At 39.1% G+C, this 14,756-nt stretch overlaps 1 long non-coding RNA gene across 1 annotated transcript in view; it reads right to left on the bottom strand.

Annotated features, from left to right (window-relative positions):
• Positions 1–10,642, bottom strand: part of LOC115495146 (uncharacterized) — a 36,586-nt gene extending 25,944 nt beyond the window's left edge. The window contains exons 1-2 of the long non-coding RNA XR_003960294.4: positions 10,396–10,642; positions 4,029–4,132 (exon numbers count right to left, since the gene is read on the bottom strand). This is a non-coding gene — a long non-coding RNA (uncharacterized lncRNA). The remainder of the gene's footprint in view (positions 1–4,028; positions 4,133–10,395) is intronic.
• Between the last annotated feature and the right edge of the window lie 4,114 nt (positions 10,643–14,756).

Raw genomic sequence — 14,756 nt, 5'->3', positions numbered from 1 at the left:
ATTTGTTTTGTTTTGACATTTGATGTAAGCAAAAACTGTTGGAACCATTCAAGCCCTTCAAAGATAGAAAGTGAAAGGCTAAAAGTTATTGATTCATAGCGAGCATAAACTGTAGGTCACTTATGAATCATGCAGATCAATATTAAGTGTTGGATTACATTAATTAATTTTGTGCCTAAATTATTTAGTGACAGATTTCAGAAGTGGTTCATTCTTCAGTAGGACCAAATATGAAATCTCTCTAATTCCCACATTTCAATGTTTAATTTGATTTAAAAGTTTTCCAGAGGTCTGAGTTGGAGGATCTCATTGGAAGCTGAGGACATTAAAGGGAGCACAGGGATTTCCAGCAGCATTCAGCTGAGGAAAGATCCTACTTTGGGTTGAGACATTTTAGCAAGTACAGCCTGCAGGAGCGCACGATGTGACTGGCTTCACTGATTAGGTAAGAAAAAGCTGGCCTGGCAACCTAGGCACTGACATGGATGTGGAGAGATCTGGCAAAGTTGTTTGGCTCAGATAAGGATCCATTTTTCCTCTTGAGACCTTGAACTTCCTTGCATACCTAAACAGGTAATGCCAGAAATCCAGTGAGTTTGGATATGAAGTCCCTGGACTACCCTGGAAAATGTTTTTGACCATGAAGCACCCAGCAAGTCTAGTGTTACTGGTGCTGAACAAAACCCCAAGGCACTCGGCTGTAATGAAGCTGAAGAAGCACCTTGTGACTCCAGCTTGAATTGCTGGAATGAGAAAGGAACTATTCTGAAATAAATCTGAGGTCAACCCCAAGAAAGATATCCACCAAGTAATTTTTCCATAGGAAGGACTCTATAAAATTGTACAAATAAACTAGAGTCATACTATATTTTAATTTTAATAGAATTTAAATGCAGGCAAGTTTTTTCTTGTATTACTCTTGAAAGGACAAAAGAATTTTCTTTTTTTTTTTTTTTTTGCCCAAAAATCATAGAAGTGCTGAGGAAAGGGGAAATTCTTTAACTTCCACAGTGTTGAGGAAAGGGGAAATCTTTTTTAATTACCACAGTTCAAGGAAAGTTGTCCATTCTCCAGTTATGAAATTCACTAGAGAACTTTTCAGGTGTTTGAATACATCATTTGCAAGAACTTAGGTGAAAAGTGTTTGGGAATATGTTAATTCAGTTTTGAAACTTTTCTTCAATCAAAATTCTGTAAATAGATTTTTAAAATGGAAACAAAACTAAATCAGCTCGTAATCATGCGATATTATGACATGAGAATTTGAGAAAAGCATAGCATACTGAGATACTGGGTTTAAAAGTGTTAACAACCCATATTTATGTGGGTTTTTCATGTTGAAGGGAATACATTAGAGCACTAACTATTGTAGGAGTCTCACCGAACTAATCAAGGTACATGCTCAGTTCCTGCCATACTTGAAATAAAACACTATGAGCATTTTAGTATTGGTATTAAGATCTCGTTATGAAAATTTATAGAATGATGCCTCTGTCCGAATTAAGATGCAAATGAGACCATATACCAAAATCAATAGTATGGGTGTTATTTAAAATGAAATGAGAGAGAGAGACAGAGAGAGGGAGAGAGAAAGAAATAGAGAAGAGGTGGGGGGAGAAAAAGAGAGTGACAGAGACATTTATTAGAAAACTTCACTACTCTGCAGACCCCAATGGCATCCCATGGATGCTCTCCATCTTGGCGCTGAGGGTCCCCCGCAAACACGGAGCTCAGTGGGTTGGTACACACTTGGGCTGGGTGGGAATGCCCAGGTACCTGCCCTGGAGGGACAGACCTGCCAGTCCATCGTGATTTAATGACAGCCTGGTTTCAGTGGAGGGAGGGGAGAGTGGTTCCCTGTGAGGCCTGGCTGGAGTCGGTGAACGGCTGCTTGGGAAGGGGCAGGCAGCTGGCTAAGGGACCATGATCAACCTTTCACCAATGCAATACTCGATAAAACTGTCTCTGAGCTGGCAGGTCACCTACCTGCTGATTTCTCAGGTTTATGTATGTTCCTGATCTAATTGGAAGCATTAACCTGTGTGTTGAAATCAAAATTTGTTTTGCTAGGTGCCTAGGCAGCAGTGTGCATGTGGAAGAGTGTGCTGCTTTTTAAATCTGAACATTTTACAAAGATGCAGAAATACAAGTGTTCAGAGACAAGGCTGGTGTTAAGCACTTGCTGAAATGGTTATCTAAACCAAGACATGGAGGAAACTCTTTAAGATATAGCTGGTACTGAAATTTTCCTGTCTGGTTAAAATTTGGATCTAGGTTGATCAGAGATTGGAAATCCTTGTGCATGGCAGTTTTTTGTTCTCTGTCTTCTCTTGGCCAGTCAGGAGACTAAGATGTATCTACATTTTCCATCTAACTTAGATAAAAGTAAGACAGGAAGTGAGAGGAACTGAAAAGTGATCCTCCATTTGGACATGCCAGATGTGAAAAGAAGGTTGTGATGTTTACTCAGGATTTTCTCCTTGCCAAAAGATACTTACATACAGACGATTAGATGTCCCAGCAGCATATGATTAGAATTTGTGATGGCATTTGGATGTCCCTTCTAGACCTAAGAAACTTAATGTTGCCTCTGGCTTCTGTGTCATAAAATTTAAATTAGAATCTCTAATTCTTTCAGAGTGCCAGAAATATTTTGTAAACAGTATTTTGCAGTGAAAAGCCTGGGCTTTTGGGATCTTGAGAAGAGCTATTTTTAGACAATCTGTGTCTAAGTCAATCTTTGAGAAGGATATATAAAACATTGAGGAAATATGAACTGCCTCCTTAGCAAGTGAATTCTATCATATTAAATAAAATGTAGTGAAAGTGAGTAAGAACCAGTGCCATTAAACGGAGATCTCGGGCTCATGTTGCAAAGCGTAGAATTGTCTACTCTAACTAAATATGAAACTGTGTGCTCAAATACATACTAGCCTTCAGTTTCAGGTACATCAATTTAACGCATTTGACAGCAAAAGTAATTTCCTAAATTTTTTTAGTGCCTCGTGTAGAGGTTTTGGTTTGCTAATTGTTCAATTTCCTGGCTAATGCACCAATTTCGTAGTGGGTCCAGTGTTGCCTAAACACCAGTGCACTCACTGGAATATATTTACACATTTTTCTGCTGTGAGATGAATTAGGAGAAAGAAGGTAAAAGAGGCACAAACTTTAAAGAGTACAAATAAAACTTTACTAACAGGAAAAATCTTTAAGAAAAAAAATCCAGGATGAACCCTCAGAACACTTCTCCCCATCCCACACCTTCTTTTCTTTTCCACTGAAAACGTAAGAAGACAGAACTTGGGACTTTCAATCAGTTTACCACCTCCTTCAATCTACTTAGAGAGAGGAGTCCCTCTTGCTATGCTATGGAGACTTTTCCATAAGAAACAGTTTTCTCATGGCCTTAATGTCACAGCACATCAGCCACCCAGGAAAGGAAAGTCTATTTGCAGTGTGAAAAGTCCTTCTCATGCTTTGCAGCTTTCCCACAGCTGCTTTCGTGGGCCGTGTCAACTTATTGGGGTGCTATTTTAAGGATGAGCAGTTCTAGCACAAAATAAAAAAGTTCTCTTCATCTGTCTCTGGGAACAGAGGTTTTGCTATTACTATCCCAGGAGCAAAGTTTCTCATCTCTCTCTGTTCAAGTTTCTCACTGGATTAAAACAACATCTACTTGCTTCAATACTGGTGCTTTAGCTCACAGTTGGGTTAGAACTCAACATTCCCCCAACGCATTTCTATGAGTTACAGCGGAAAAAAGTCTCATGTATCAATTATATCTTCTCTATAATCTTACAAAAAGAATTTCAGCCTAAGACTAAGGTAGCTCCTCAATCTCCTCCTGTCTAGAATTTTTACTCCTTTTTCACTGACCTTAGAGCTCCGTGTTGTTGCCTCTATGTGTCTTCACCGTTTCTTTTTCCTGATCCAGGAGAGAATCAGTGTTCTTAAATTAATTTGTTCTCAAGCTTTCTCAATTGAAAGAGTTTTTATACAGTTCTGTACTGCTGAATGGTTGAACTCACCCATGCTCCACAATCGAGGAACTGCTGTCTTTTGCTGCTGACCACGTTGTTCTCGCTGGCACTGCACAAGCCGCGCTGGCTGCCGGTGCCATCCTGCGTTTTCCCTTCAGGACAAAGAAAGAAAAAACTGCTGCTGCTGCTTTTGCCCTTCAGTACACAGCACAGCGCTAAAAGCAGCTGAGCAAAGTCTATTGAGTCATGCCAAGATAGCCGTGGCCATGCGGTGCTGTCCTGGCCGCTCCGATCCCGACCGCCCGACCACGCGGCTGCTCCTGGTTTAGGACGGTGGCGGCCACATGGCCACTCCAGGCCCGGGCCTCCTGTGGCTTTGGGGCCACTCCTGGCCCCGACCTCTCTCAGCTTTGGGGCTGCTCCCAGCACCAACTGTGGGGCCATTCCTGGTGCTGCCACCCACTGGGATCTCCCCGGTGAGGGGCTCCGAAGCCGCCCACCACCGCTCCGGGGGCTGAAAATCCCACCTGGGCCTCGTGGGGGCTGCCCCGGCCTGTTCAAAAACCGGAAGTCATGTGGGCTTTTCCCAGCCTTTCTTCATTTTTAAATGCGCTGTTCCACAGGGGCATTCGCCTTTTTTTCTTTTTTTTTTTTTTAATAAGTGATTTAACCAGGTGTCAATCTTTAAAGTGAGTCAACTGATTGGCTCTTCTTAAACTAGCCAGCTGACTGGCTTCAACAAGTCCCTAAGGGACCCTTTCCCCCCCCTCCCAGCTGAAAACCAGGCTTCAGTTAAGCCACGATGCCTTGCCTTCTCACAAAGCTACCTCACACACTTATGGAACGGGCTGGGTTGGAAGGGACCTTAAAGATCATGCAGTATTTTAGATTACTGTCCTGATGAGCTCTGTTAGGAATCCCTCAAAATTAAACTAGATCAAAATCATAGCTTATGACTCCAGCTAGTGTGAAAATTGGTAGGATAACTCCTGACTATTTCTAAAACCCTTTTTTTTCCAGCTTAAGTATGGAGTATTATTGTTTGTTAACACTAAAAGCAACTAAAATATCTGTTCACAGTCCTTTATCAGAATGTAAACAAAAACTTAAATTTGGTTGGGCTTATTTTGTTTCCTCTCACACTTCTTAGTTACTAAAATACCTTTGTTACTTTTGACATGAAGTAATATATTAAGGTATATTTCTGCTTTAAAACCTTATGCTCCATATTGTATGGCTTTATTTTATGTAGTTCATATAAAGTTCTATATAGGCTGGACACTGTCTTCTCTGTTAAGTAGAGATAATTCCCAGTTGAAAAGGTAGACTAATTTCTTATGCCAACTAGGGGAAAAATTAGCCTCCTAAAGGAAAAAAAAAAAAGCAAACTAAAGGGAAAGGCAGATAATCACTTTCAACTGAAAAACTGGTTGAACTGGAAAAAAAAAAAGTTGGATAATTTGGCAATATATTGTAATGAGATGAATGAAGCATGTTCCTCTGAAGAGGAGAGGGAAGATGAGTTCAAAATTAAACACTGGATCAGGTGTAAATGAAGACTTTTCTTTAGTGAAAGTACAATCCATTCGCTCTTATTTTAAAAATTCAGCTTTGTTTCTGTGTTTTCTGGATTCAATTTTGTAGCTTCTGTCCAGGGATAGTTAAGGACGTTTAGAGAGGCTTAAATACATTATCCCTGGAGGAAAAGAAATATGTGCAGTAAAGGGTGTGTTTCTGGTACGAATGTTATATAAAATCATCTCTTTTATATGCAGTGCCCACTGTAAAATTATAATTGTGTGGGAAAAAAATGGTCTCTTGAGAGAAGACATCCTGCTTCCACCCCAGGAAATTTAATAATGAAGGTAAATCTGCAATCAATAAATCCAATGTATGTGTATGTATCTATAGATGTTAAAAAATGCTTGGGACAACAATAAACCTAAAAACTTCCTTAGTCATGTTTGGGCTTCTTAACTGAAACTTGAGTATTAAAATATTTTCCCTCCACATATGGCTTAAAAAGGTGATGAGAGAGAAAAGCTAAAATGAAAGAGGAAAATAGAGTTTCAAAAGCATTCCTCCAAAAGACAAAAAGAAGAAAGACTCACGAGTTGACAAGGCTGACCTCACAAGTTACTGTTTGTCATTACTGCTAACTGATTACAAAAATTAACGTTAAGCATTGATGTATTCTGCAGTTCCTATTTAGGTCATAACCTTGTAGCAATGACTTTCACAGACTAATTGCTATATGTAAAGGGAAGATAAAGAGAAATTTTGCATTTTCTTTTTTAAAAAAATTGTCTGACTGGGCCTCTTTTTCAAGAAAAGGTTTGTAGTAATTAAACTATTTATATTTTAAGTCAGTTTTTTATAATTCAGAAGTTATTCCTTGCCCTGTCACTCGGATATAGAGACTAAGCACATCTGATTACATCTTTTGCTTGTCTCTGAAATAATCAGCTATCATGTGCTCCTTTTGAAATGAAGACCCTTGAAGTGAACACAATATACCAATTGAATACAAATTTGATTTTGTGATGGCTTTATGCAATCTTTCACTTTATTCTACTCCCTTTCTTATGTAGATTAGCAATTTATTGCTTTTTTAACTGTTACAGTATACATTGAACAGTATTACTGTTTCAGAAGTGTTTCATTTGGCATTCAGACATTTTCAGAACTCTGAGTGACTTTAATGTGTTAATAGTTCATGTGTAAATGCTCCTTCCCTGCAACTGGTTTTCTTTTATTTCTTTTATTTCTTCCAAGAAGTTGTTTCCAATAGTCATTCCCAATCTTCTCAAGAATGTACAAAGTATCTCATACTCACTTCATTTCATGTGGTAAACATAATTTCATGGATAGGATATTTTCCTAGTCTAGTCAGAGTCCTCTGAGAAATCCTGCAGGGCAGAGTTTTTGGACTCATGTTGTTCTATATGTGTGTTGCTTTAAAGTTGTCATTGTGTAGAAATATACCTCCAACTAGTTATTTGGGGTGATGATCTTTTTCCATCTGAGCTGACACCAGGGAAGCAATTTCTGGCTTGATTAGGTGCTTACAAGACTTTCAAGTTGGTTCCTTGAGCATGACCTGTATTCAGGCTCCCCCTGCCTTCCAAATAATGTTCTGGGCTCTGTACTTCTCATGGATGGCATCCTGAAGCAGCCTGCTATCATGGTGCAAGACCTTTTAGTTATTTCAGGTTCTGAAATCTCTTTCAGTAACCTTCCTATTTTGGGCAGATGGACCTTAGCCTGTTATTTGTAGATCTCTAATGGGGTTGATGGGAGGGGTGAGCTTGGTCAGCCATGCCTTGGTAAGCCTGTGAGTGATGTGACACGTGGAGGAAAGAATTTTGAAAAAGGGAAAGTAAAATTCAGCTGGGAGCTGGTTTTTACCCGCTGCTGAAGGAAACATTCTTCACATCAGCTGCTGCCCTCCTGAAGCCAAGTAAGGCAACATGGGGAACCCTTTTCCTTTGAGATTTTTCCAAAGAAAGAGGATTCACTCATAACCTGATGTTTGATTTTCTATGCCCTACAGATAGTTCTGCACAGGTGGGCTTGCTTGGGTTCAGCAGGAGGGCGAGACTGATAAATGAATTAGTGCAACTGGCCAGCTGAAGGTTGCACACCAGAATTCCTGTTAATGCAACTCCACATTAGTATGTAGTTGAAGCCTGAAAAGAAAAGCCCTTCAATAAATCCACTAAGAATAGGGGGAGCAATGATAGAAGTAATCCATTCAAGATTTTACACTTTTATCATGTTCAAAATCATACTTTCGGAATCTGATGGAATTTTTTTTAATCTCCATAGATCAAGCACTAAACATTTTTGTTTTCCTTGGTACTGGAATTTTTAACTTCTGTGTTTTGCTCATGGATATTGAGGGAGGTGGTTTTTTAGGGATCTTAAATGGCTGCTACCATAATGCATAAATCTGTGACAAGATACAGCATAATTTCTTTTGAGGCATATGCAATTTTTTAAAAGCCTTTTAAGGAAAGAAGTCTACTGATTGCATTCCATAACTATGAAATGTCTTGCATAAAATATCATAAACATGGAAACTTCTTGCATTAAAAGATGGTAGTATATGCAGCTGCCTCTAGTAAAAGACACAGCTATGCCAATGGCATAAATACTACTTCAGTAACTGTTAGAAGCGTACTTTGAAAAACATAGCTGAATATCATTATATTATTTTACTAGTTTTTTGATGTAGGAAAACATTTGTAGCAACTAAGTGTTAAATTTGAGGAGGAGGATGAAATTTCACTGTCTATTGAGGTCTTGACAAAAATCAATGAAGAAAAATAAATTCTTGCTGCTTTAAATCAGAATGGGAATCTGGTTGGCATGATTGTATTAGGGGAGCCTCCACCCTTCCTGTCTGTTCAGGGCTGACAGAAAACTGCCTAGAGCACAGGTGATTGCTGTATATTCACTATTTTGTGTTTTCTTGTGGGCAGTGCAAAGTTCCATCTTCTGATGCAGTTCCCCTTCTTTTTTTTAATTCTTCCCTCCCTCCTCCAAACACCACTGGGAAACTAGCTCGGAAAAAACATCAGTCTTTAACCTATAAGCAGCTTCTTCCTAAAGTCTCTTTCCTAAAAGTAGTTAAAGCAAAATTATGCTTTTCCCATCACAGGAGTTGGAAACACCCTCAAGGCATAATTGAGGCTGTAGCCCCTCATTCAGGACTGTCTAGTGCCTGTGAATTGCTTGCCCTTCTTGGGATTATTACTCTCAGTAAAAAATTTCTCGTGAATCTGTCTGTAGAGTGTCACCGTAATAATAAATATGCACTCCTAACTTAATATTGTGAACTGATTTTGTGCAAATTTAATTTAAATGTAAGGCATCAGGATCATTATTAATTCAGAAAGAAAATAATGTGTGTTAGATTCTTTTAATGTGACATTATTTTACAGAGTTAAGGAAATGGCGATTGTAGGGGTTATTAATACCTAGGTTGTAGTCAGTGTAGCAATTAAAACATGACAATTATATACTGTGGGTAAGACATTCAGCAAGTGCATCAAAAAAGGAAAATTCAGTGTGAAAACACACATGGTCTTTTGATTTCTGGATAAGTTGAACTTGGGGAAGGTAAAAAAAATCTTCATATAGAAGAATATATATAAAAAAAAGTGTTCGACAACTGCAGTGAAATAATCTGTTAAACATGACAGATTGAAATCATCATCACACTGATTAAAAAAGGAAAAAGGAAAAGAAGTACTGCTCTCTCAAGGCTTCCATCAGCTTGGGCTAACTTTGAAGTACATCTAGAAAATAGGCCTTATCCTTCTTTGAGCTGAACCAGAAGTGTTACAGAAATAGCTTTGGATCAGATAGTTGAGGGGCAAACTTAAATTTTAAGAGATTTGTGGTTTGAAGTAAGACTGTGACTGTGTTCCATTTCTGGCAGTGGTCAGTATCTTGATTATTTCTCTACTTATGTTATCATAGTTTGACTGTGTGAGTGCTGTCATTTTAAAAAGCCAAAATTATGCAAAAGAGTTGAGTGGGGAATGTTTCTGCTCTGAGCTTTTTTGTGTCTTTGGAACAGAGCAGTTAATAGAAATGGGTGGTGGTATAGTAGACATTTAAAATACTGATAGCTGTATAAAAAAATACTTTCTTGTCAGTTTGCTTTTTCACACAGAACCACAGAATATTCTAAGTTGGAAGGTACCCACAAGGGTCATCAACTCCAACTCTTGAAAGTTTTGTACATTTTCTGCCCATTTTGTACAGTTTCTACACCGTGCATTGAGTTACCACTTAATAATTTAATGTCATTAATGCCACTAATTTCATTATGTTGATCTGTGTTATTTAGGTATTAGAAGATAATGAATATAAAAAGTCATTGGTGAAACACATAAATTAATGTCATTCTTCATATTATGATAGGAGAGTTTTGAGATGAAAAGTACACGTGTAAACAGAGAGCTGTGTGGCTTTTCCCCTTTTAGAAGACATCCACATGTTATTCTGATCTCTGTTTTAAGTTAAAGTTTCTATCAGACTGGATAACCTTTCCACTGCAGCTCATCAATGTATATTACTTATGCACTGTACTTCTTTGATTACACTGGAATATATTCTTTCCCTGGGAATATCAAGAGCTATGTAATTAAGGAATAGCATGCAGGTGAATGACCTAGATATTTCACACTATGCAGCTGGGAATAAACAGATGGTTCTCATGTTTTGGTGCATTAGCAAACAGAGGAAATAAGCTTTCATGAGAATCTTTCATCTAAATCAGGTGAACAGGTACACATCAATATTTATTGCAATTGGATGTAGTGGTTTACACTTGACAGAGTACCATAACAATATTTAATTTAGAATAAGTATTTCTTGGCATTGTCAGGATATTTTGTTTTACCTCTCTGTGAGTCATCTTCTGAGATCACTGTCTCACATCAGGAACCGGTGGCCTGGAAATCCTGAAAGCAATGGCAATGCATGACCTGCACCTGGAAAACAATCATCTAATAAGAGTACCAATAAAATATATTATAAAGTTTTCTTCAAAAGTGAAAAGGTAGAATGAAAAATTTACCTATATCAAACCTGATAACGTATTTAGATAAATCTGATGGCGTAAGGTTTATGTGAATAAGTAAGTAGGAAAAAAAAATTACATTTTGATTTCAGTGCAAGCTGTGGCTACAATTTCTGCTAAGGAGGATTTTTGCCTTTTTTCTTGAGGAGGAGTGGTCAAACTTCAGTGGAAAGCTGTGTATCCATAGGCTAAATTAACTTTAAGAATGACTTCACAATTGAACTTTTATCAGTTGTGCATGTTTAGAATGTATGTAGTGCAGGTGCTAAGAAAAATCTTATTTGCACTGTTAGAAATAAACTCAACTTTTGGTACAGTGAAGTGGGGACAAAGTCTTCGAAGGAAAAGAAAATTGTTTTCTTACGATGAGTCAGCAGAGCCCAGTCCCTGTCTCTCCTCCATGAGCTGAACACAGACAGACCGCAACAAAATGACAACTTTTTATACCCTTTCCCAGCCAGGGGTGGTTCCTGTCCCCTTTTCCATTGGATAGGTGTAGGATTTGTAATTTTCTCTTCTTTCTCCCCCATTGCCTCTCCCCCCTTCCCGCGCGTTCCCCCTTTGTCCTGCGTTCCCTTATCTCTCCCCCTCACCATGCGGTCCTTTGTCCCGACCGTGCGTTCCCTTGTCCTTCCCCCTCACCATGCGGTCCGGGCCGTTCCCATGGCTGTCCCCGGGGTTTCCCGGCCCCTGTCCCCTGCCTCCCGGCCCATTGGCCGCGGATGAGGTTCCCCCCCGCCCCCGGCACGGGCTATAACTGAGAGCCCCGCTCGGTGCCCCGGCGTTTCGGGAACACGCTCACACAATAAGCACGTGTCTGCACCCGAGCCCTGTGTCGCCATTTCGTCTGTTCCCGCGTGGACGGAGCCTCGCAGAGCCGAAGGGGGAAAGCGGCCGCCGCCTCTCGTCCCCTCCTCGCCATGCCGCAGGCGTCCGCCCGGAGCCGGTCTCGCACGGCAACAGATACGTATCAGGAATTTACGTTCTCTCCTGACTGCCTGCTTTTGTCTCCCTTCTCATCCTCCTTCCTTTCTGGTCCTCTCTTCAACCCTGCCCCTCTCCCAGCTCAGAGCAGCGCCCAGCAGATCAGCCAGAACACGTCCAAATCATAGATAACAGCAGATAGGCAGCCAACAGCTTTCATTCTTTTACTCAATAATCATTTCTTTGGCTGCAGCAAAGTGTTATTTCATCTCTCACAGCATGAGGACTAGAAAATGAGTGGGATGCTGTAATTTAGCTGAGCAAGTTGCTTGCAAGCTAATGCAGTGAAGGATGGTGGACACAGAAAGTGTATATTGGTGCATTATGTCCTTATGGGAAACCACACACACTCTCTTAAGAGGGATTAACTTCCAAAATTAGGCATACTGTACACTTAATATTGAAAAAGGTGCCCCTTCAGACCGATGCAGCCTAAGGACTGCAAGCCAAGATTTCTTTGATTCAAGTCTCATATGTGACCCAGAGAAAAAAGTAGTTTGAGAAGTTGACATGGCAATCTGAGGAGGGTCTTTTTTTCAAATCAAGGGGCAGTAGATTTGTATTTATCTATTTTGCAAGGTCCAGTTTTAATAACTTTTGATGGGTTCTTCTAGTGTATTGTCTAATTTCACTACTGAACTTGTATTCTGCACATCCTCAGCTCTTTATGTTTTTATCCCAAGCAGGAAGTGAAGGCCATAATTCTCAGCATCATTTACTAACTGTGACACTTGGAAAGCTTTGAGGGCACAAAGCGAGGTATTGATGCACCTTGGGGAATAATTTTAGCAAGTATACCTTTCTCTTCAAAATACCTATTGCTACTTTAATGTATGAACTGTATTAACGGCATGAACCTTCAAATCACTTTGAAGGTTCATACAGTTTGGATTGTTTAGAGAGGCTCTGTCATTGACAGATTCATGAATTTATGTTTTCCTTGCTTATCTCCAAATCCCACAAAGAGAACTTAAAATAACTCTCCATTTAGCGCTATTTGTTGTACCTGTTGACTCTTCATACTCTGCCTGCTTTTAGGAAGCTGGAGTTTGTTTGAACACCTGGTCTATCCAATTTCCTGCAGCTCCTGATTGCTTTCTCCTCTACTGGTTGACCTGGGTAAGCCTTGAATGTAACCTAATATAGGTCTGGCACAGATAAAGGTTTGGTGTTTTAATGTTTGGTTGAATTGTACAAAGGTGTGGTGGAACTTTGAGGGGGAAAGGAAGTGTGTCTGTTCTTAATGTCATAGCATTTAATCTGCTTCACTTGACCCTGTGAGCTTTTTTTTTCTCTTCAAAAAGCATGGAAGGGATCCTCTCCTGAGCTTCCTCCACTCTGGTTAGGAGCTGGGTGAGCCTTCATAGATGCACTAAGTCAGAGCACCAGTCCCATTGAAAATTGTGCTGTGAACCATGGCCAAGACACTTTCAGGTCTGTTCTAAGTGACCTGGGAACCATCTCTCACTTGCAGAATAATTTAGTGTGTTTAAAGTCCCTGGACAGGCCAATAAAAAGATGAAAGTGCAGTTACATGGGTACTGAAGTCAGCCTAAAAAATGCAATGGTATGGTTCTGTTGCTTTCCATTTTTTCCTTTTCTCTCCTCTTCCTCTCTTACAGCTGCGTGTGTAGTGCTCCTTGATGGGTGGTAAACAAGTTCATCACACAAATATGGATTAACAAAGTTCGAATCTCTGCTGAGCTAGTTAACTTTATTTTGAAGCTAGATATTTAGTTCAGCTGAATGTCTTACTAAATATTCTGAAATGCTTTAAGTAGTGAAACTAGCCCAAGCTTGGCACAAAGTTTGTTAAGAGTATCATTAGAGTGTTTCTTGATTTTGACCAATTGGCAAACAAACCTCTAACCTAATGGCTAAATTTAGCAAAATTCCATTTTATTACTGTGGAGCAGAGTTTTTTTCCCATCCTATGAGCCTTTCATTTGCTAGTTTTTGATTATTTTTTCCTTAATTTCTTTTTGTCTGGTTAATGGATTGATTTCAATGGGTTTGTTAAGGGGCTGTGTCAGTGGAAATTTTGATGCCCAAATCCTATATATTGCTTGTGTCTAACAGGAAAAAAAAATTACCTCTGTCTGAGATTTTGGTTATTGGTGATGTTGGCCATCAATCTTAATAATATCATAACTCCAATTTTTGCACAATTTTAATAAAAGGAATGCATTCAGTCTCTTGGAGTGGTTGCAAAACCAATTACAGAAATGTCAGAATTTCCACAGGAAGGTAACCTTCCTCTTAGCAGTATCAGGTGAACAAAACAAACTGATAGTGATTAAAGTGTCAGGATATAATTGCATTTGCTTTCAAAAAAACATCAACTCTCAATAAATAATTAAAACAAGTCATGTTTCTCAAGATGCTGCAGTTGAGGATCTTTTATTAAAAAGTGCTAGGAGCCATTATTAGATTTTTTTAAATGATAAGTTTTTTCTTAATGTCAGATTTTATTACTTTGCTGTTCTTTGGGGTATATTTTCTTTTCCCCAGGTTTACTGGGAGAGCATAACTTGTGTCACAAGCTGTAATGAGATATGCTCTCCAAGATGGTTTTACAAGGAACACGTGAATGTCGACTTAGGAATGGTAAGTAAATTTTAAAATCAGTGTCCCATGTCGACTTAGGAATGGTAAGTAAATTTTAAAATCAGTGTCCCAAGACCTATAACATATCTATGTAAAGCTTTGACATATAAATTAAAGAGTGTCTCTATATTTTTTTCCGATATTTTCTCTAGCTAATTGTGTACTCCCTGCTGTCTTAATAAGACATTCAGTTTTAATAAACAAAATAAAACCCAGAGGGACAAGGGAGCCATGAGAGTGGACTGTGTCAGTCTGCTCATTGGTGATGATAGAATATGAACTAGATAAAGGTTTATTGACTTGAATCCAGGGGCATTTTGTGGGAATAACAGGTGATTTCTTAAACTTCTGACTGCCTTAGTAAACATAGTAGATTATGTACCAGAGTGTTGTTTTATTGTGTTTCAGGATAGAAGCAGAGATTTAAAAATATGATATTCATATTTTTCTCTTAAGCCTCCTGAGTTTTTTTGGGCTAGTGCTTTGATTTTTTTTTTTTTTTTTTTTTTTGTCTGATCTAAGCGGGTTGCACAGTCTTCTCTGTAAAGGCCAGAAACTGTTGAAAAGATAATTTTTTGTCTCCAGAAACT

Source organism: Taeniopygia guttata, chromosome 4 (genome assembly GCF_048771995.1).
Source record: "Taeniopygia guttata chromosome 4, bTaeGut7.mat, whole genome shotgun sequence".
Taxonomy (NCBI): Eukaryota; Metazoa; Chordata; class Aves; order Passeriformes; family Estrildidae; genus Taeniopygia; species Taeniopygia guttata.
This window is presented reverse-complemented; position numbering and strand designations above follow the sequence as displayed.